Below are 5,488 nucleotides of genomic sequence, written 5' to 3'. Positions count from 1 at the left end.
TGAGCTCAGGCAATCCACCCTCCTCGGCCTCCCAGAGTGCTAGGATTATAGGCGTGAGCCACTGTGCTCGGCCCATGAAGCCTTTTTTCATTGCTGTATTCTATGTGCCCAACACTTAGTGGGTACCCACTAAATAATTGTTAGATGAGAAATACACTTATATGATAGCTGTTATTCTTATTTATTTCAGAGGGATTTTAAGTTGGGAATGGTGAATTTGGGATACAGAAAATATAAGCAGGAAAATAAATTGCAGCAAGGCTGACAATGGCCAAGGAATGGATTTTGAGGAAATGGATTTTGGCGTCTATATCTAATGATACAGATTTGCATACAAGCAAGTGGCATCCTTAGATACAGATCATCTTTGTAGTGTATCGTTTAATCCTTTTGGCAAATGATGATAAATGAGTTATGTAAGAGAAGGTTATTTATGCTTTTCTGGGTAGGCTGCGACGTACCATGTTTATACTCAACAGAAACCAATAATTATTTTCAATTCCTGTCTTTTTACAGGCTGGAGATATAATAACAGAGCTGGTATCTGTAGATGATGACTGGATGAGTGGAGAACTAAGGGGAAAATCTGGAATATTTCCCAAAAACTATGTTCAGTTTCTACAAGTCAGCTAAAAGTGAAGCTTGACCGTGTTCCATGACACATGAACTCAACTTGAACTATCACTTTGACTATCAGATATGTTTTTGCACTATTTTTTTTAACTGAAAAAGAAATATCTAAGTTGTACATGGTACACTAGAATTTTCTGAAAGCAAAAACCTTGTAGATTTTATAGTTAGCTTTCGTTACAGGAGACACAGGCACATGGAAACTGATGAGCTAGGATTCTACCAAGGAGAATATCTAGCAGGATTAGCAAGGATTAGCAGGGAAAGTGTCTGGTGACGTGGTAGCACGGGGAGGCTCACAAGCAAAAGTTGCACTTGGACATCTGTTTTAATCAGCAGAAATGAATTAACTGTGCTGCTTCATTTTTTACTATTAAAAGAAGATGTTTGACATTCTACATGGTGTAACTATCAGGACGTGGTCGGTAATCCAAGTTTCATTTTTTATATTCAAATTAATTCTTACAGTTTGAGTGCATTAGCCTTATCACCAGAGCAAGTCCTTCCTTCAGGAGAGACTTTATTGATTAGTGGAGCATTTTAAGCACTGAGTGAAATCACTTCATGTTCACCAAATGCTTCTTGTGTTACTGTGTTTTCCATTTGTCCAAGGATTTGAAGGTGGTCAAAATGTGATGTATCTTACCTACTCAAGAACCAAAACCATCCCTAAAATGCCTTGCTAATACAACTAACCCTCCTGTATACATGCTATACTTATTTCTTTTCTCAATTTATACTTTGTTAACAGAGTTGTTATAAAGCACATTTTCTGAATCTTCAATCATTCCTTTGACAATTACTGGTATCCAAAGGAAAATTCATTTTCTTTGTATTACCCCAGTAATATATAAAAGCTGTGTTTTGTTATAGGCATGCATTATGGATTACAAATAATATCTTAGAGTACAGAATAGCTATTAAGATGGAAAACAATGCCAAACCCCAAAGTTCATTTTTTTGCAATATAATCAGAATGAAAATTTAAGAGGACTGATGAATGGTACTTTTTTTGTTTTATTGTTTCTCTAGCTCATCCCTGCACAATTATTAGAGTAAATTTAAAAAAAAAAAAAAAAAACTTTCCTGCTATCCATTGTTAAACATTCTAAGCTTAAGATAAAAGCGGTTCTTTACATGACTAAATCAATTACACTTTATGGGCTGATGCCGAATAGGTTGAAGACAATCTTGTAGATCGATCAACAGAATACTATTTTATTGGAAACATAAAACACTTTCCCACCGATGTTCATAACTTTCTTCTATTTTGAGAAGAGTTTCAAATGCTGGACCAGTTTTTAGCTTTTATTGTTTTTTCCCATTGTCTAAAAAGTTAGGTAACCAGTGTTTACACCATTATGTGAGTGCCACGTGGAATTCTTCTATAAGGAAGGCAGTATTTATCCACTCTGTCTTTGACTAAAGTTCATCTTCCAGTTATGTGGTTACATTTGGTTTTGGAGCATGAGAACTGCTTTTTCTATATGTTTTGGGTAAAGCAGAGATTAGAAAGAAAATTCTTGTCAAATTTCATTCAAAAGTGATTTTATGAGGAATGCATGACTTTAAAGCAGTATCTAAACTTAATTCTCAATTGCAGCAAACTATCCAACAGCAAGAAGGGGACATGGACTGGAGCACGAGGTATATATATTTGTCTGTGTAATTTTAACATCTTATATAGTAGATTCTGAAAACCTATTTTTATTGGAGAAAAATATCCCCCTCACATTTTGGCCTCTGTCAGCAGAATGATAAGTGCAATAGTTGTAAATCTACTTGACACTATAATAAACTGAACTGAACTTTCCAAGTCCCTTTTTCCTCGTATAATTCTGAGTTTTTTAGTATGGAGATGGTTTCTTATTTATATCTCCGGTCCTTTGTGCCACTCAGGTTCAGTATTGATTGGTTGGGTGGGTGGGTGAGTGGATAACATTTGTATATAACAATACTATGTTGGATCCCCTCAATTCTTTCCTTTTTAGTTTGTGGACAAAAATCTATAATTGAAACAAAGTTCATAGTTTTATGTCATTTCATTCTGTCATGCCCTATTTTTTTTTTTTGAAACAAAGTCTCCCTTTGGTTGAGTGCTGTGGTGTCATAGCTCACGGCAAACTTAAACTCATAAGTTCACATGATCCTCTTGCCTCAGCCTCCTGAGTAGGTAGGACTACAAACACCCCCCACAATGCCCAGCTAATTTTTCTGCTTTTTTAGTGGAAGTGGGGTCTCGCTCTTGCTCAGGCTGGTCTTGAGCTCCTGAGCTCAGGCAGTCTACCCTTCTTGGCCTCCCAGAGTGCTAGGATTACAGTATGAGCCACTGCATCCAGCTATCATGCTTTATTTTTTGCTTGCCATTTATTACCCACTGAACTGACAGGAAGCAAAAATAAAATATATAGACTTTCATAGGTACTTTCTTGTTCTGTGTATTGATTGAATTCAATGCAAGATCCAACTGTGTTTAAAGAGAAATATAATTTTATACTCATTGAATTTCATAGGGGAGCAATAGGAATGTGTTCTGGTTTTTGTTTTGTTTTGTTTTTGTCTTGTTTTTCCCCAAGAGTTTTAGGTTAAAACCTGATACTGTTCAGTCAGGCACAATGGTACTCTATCCAGGACAGAGTGAGGCTCTGTCTCAAAAAAACAAAAACCTGGTATCATTCACCTAAGCCGCCTCAAACTAGAATCTTTGAATGTGCTTTCTTTGTTGGGTTAAAACTAAAGAACCCATTTATTATATTGTTCTTATTTTGAACATTAAAAGAAAAGACAGCTTTTTTTTTTCTTTTTTTTTTTTTGAGCAAGTCTCACTGTGTTCCCCCTCAGTAGGGTGCTATAGCTCACAGCAACCTCAAATTCCTGGGCTTAAGCGATTCTTTTCCCTCAGCCTCCCAAGTAGCCAGGACTATAGGCACCTGCCACAATGCCTGGCTATTTTTTGTTGCAGTTGTCATTGTTGTTTTTAGCTGGCCCAGGTCAGGTTCGAACCTGCCGGGCTCAGTGCTTGTGGCTGGCGCCCTGTAACCACTGTGCTATGGGCGCCAGGTGGACAGAATTTTTTTTTTAAGTTAGAAAAGTTTTAGGCCGGATGTGGTGGCTCACGCCTATAATCCTAGCAGTCTGGGAGGCTGAGGTGGGTTGATCACCTGAGCTCACAAGTTGAAGACCAGACTGAGCCAGAGTGAGACCTTGTCTCTAAAAATAGCCAGGCATTGTTGCAGGTGCCTGTAGTCCCAGCTACTTTGGGAGGCTGAGGCAAGAGAATCTCTTAAGCCCAGGAGTTTGAGGTTGCTATGAGCTATGACGCCCTGGCATCCTACCAAGGGCAACAAAGTGAGACTCTTGTCTTAAAAAAGGAAAAGAAAATTTTATTATTCTTCTCTTCCTTGCCCCACTCTTCCTGAAAGCATATTTCTTTAAAAGATGCCCATTTATGTGGCTGAAAAGTAATGGAATATGTCTGTTTTTGTGCCATGAAAATCACAGGGTATGAATACAGTCTGTCACATTTACAATGAAAAAAATCAGTGCATTTCTCAAAATTTATTGTTAGAACTGACATTTGGAAAAAAGTATTTTTCTGTAAGATTGTAAATCAGTGCTCTCAACCATCATTGTTGAGTTTTGTTTTTTTGCTTTTTCTGTTGTTTAGCAGAGCCAGGCCAGGTTGGAACCTGCCACCCCCTGTGCATGGAGCCAGCACTGTAACTACTAAGCTAAAGGTGGCCTTTACTCAGTTTCTTAAGCTTAGATAAATATACCTAGAGAAAATAGTAATAAGATACATGGACTAATTACAAGGGACTATATTCACATATGATTCATGATTTAATGCCATGTTGAATGCCATTGAGTGAATTCTTTGTTGTTGTAGTTTGGCCGGGGCCGGGTTTGAACCCACCACCCTTGGTATATGGGGCTGGTGCCCTACCCACTGAGCCACTGGTGCCGCCCCATTGAGTAAATTCTTAACTGAACTTTTTCAGAACTAATGGGAAATCATTTTCTAACCTATGTGCCTTTTTACTTCACAGTAACTATAGAAGGAAAAAAAAATACAAGTCCAGATTCAGGACAACACCACCATCTAGGGGCCTCTCCCTTAATTGCAAGTTCGTCTTAAACCTCAGAAGAATACTTGGACTCCAGAGCTCAATTTGCAGAGAGGTTAAATGACTTGCCTAAAGTCGCATTTTGGTGGAGTCTAAAGTAAAACCTGACTGTCCTGATTCCCAATCCAGTACTTTTTCCATTTGTTAGGGCAGTGTGATACATTTATTTTCATCAATTAAACAAGTATAACATCTGTTTTATTGGCCTATAAAGGTTACAACTTCTCATATAATACTTATGATAAGAATTTCATGACTAAGCACAGTGTGGCTCATCCCTATAATCCCAGCACTTGGGAGGCAGAGGCAGGTGGGTTATCTGAGCTCACAAGTTCAAAACCAGCCTGAGCAAGAGCGAGACCCTGTCTCTAAAAATAGCTGGGCGTTGTGGTGGGAGCCTATAGTCCCAGCTACTTAGGAGGCTGAGGCAAGAGAATCACTTGGCCCAAGAGTTGAGATTGCTGTGAGCTGTGATGTCATGGCCCTCTGCCCAGGGTTACAGCTTGAAACTCTGTCTCAAAAAAAAAAATAGAAAAAGCTGGCTCAACTCCCATAGCTCAGTCATTAGGGCACCCGCCACATACACTGGGGTTGGCGGTTCATACCTGGCCTGGGCCTGCTAAACAACAAAAACAACAACAACAACAAAATATATAGCTGGGCATTGTGGCGGGTGCCTGTAGTCCCAGCTACTTGGGAGGCTGAGGCAAGAGAATCGCTTAAGCCCAAGA

The 5,488-nt window shown here is 38.8% G+C and overlaps 1 protein-coding gene across 1 annotated transcript in view; it reads left to right on the top strand.

The window, feature by feature from the left end:
- The window catches only part of SH3D19 (SH3 domain containing 19), a 198,099-nt gene that overhangs the window by 191,810 nt on the left and 801 nt on the right, over positions 1-5,488 (top strand). The window lies entirely within an intron of this gene.

Source organism: Otolemur garnettii, unplaced genomic scaffold (genome assembly GCF_000181295.1).
Source record: "Otolemur garnettii isolate 467f Iridium unplaced genomic scaffold, OtoGar3 scaffold00041, whole genome shotgun sequence".
Lineage (NCBI taxonomy): Eukaryota > Metazoa > Chordata > Mammalia > Primates > Galagidae > Otolemur > Otolemur garnettii.
This window is presented reverse-complemented; position numbering and strand designations above follow the sequence as displayed.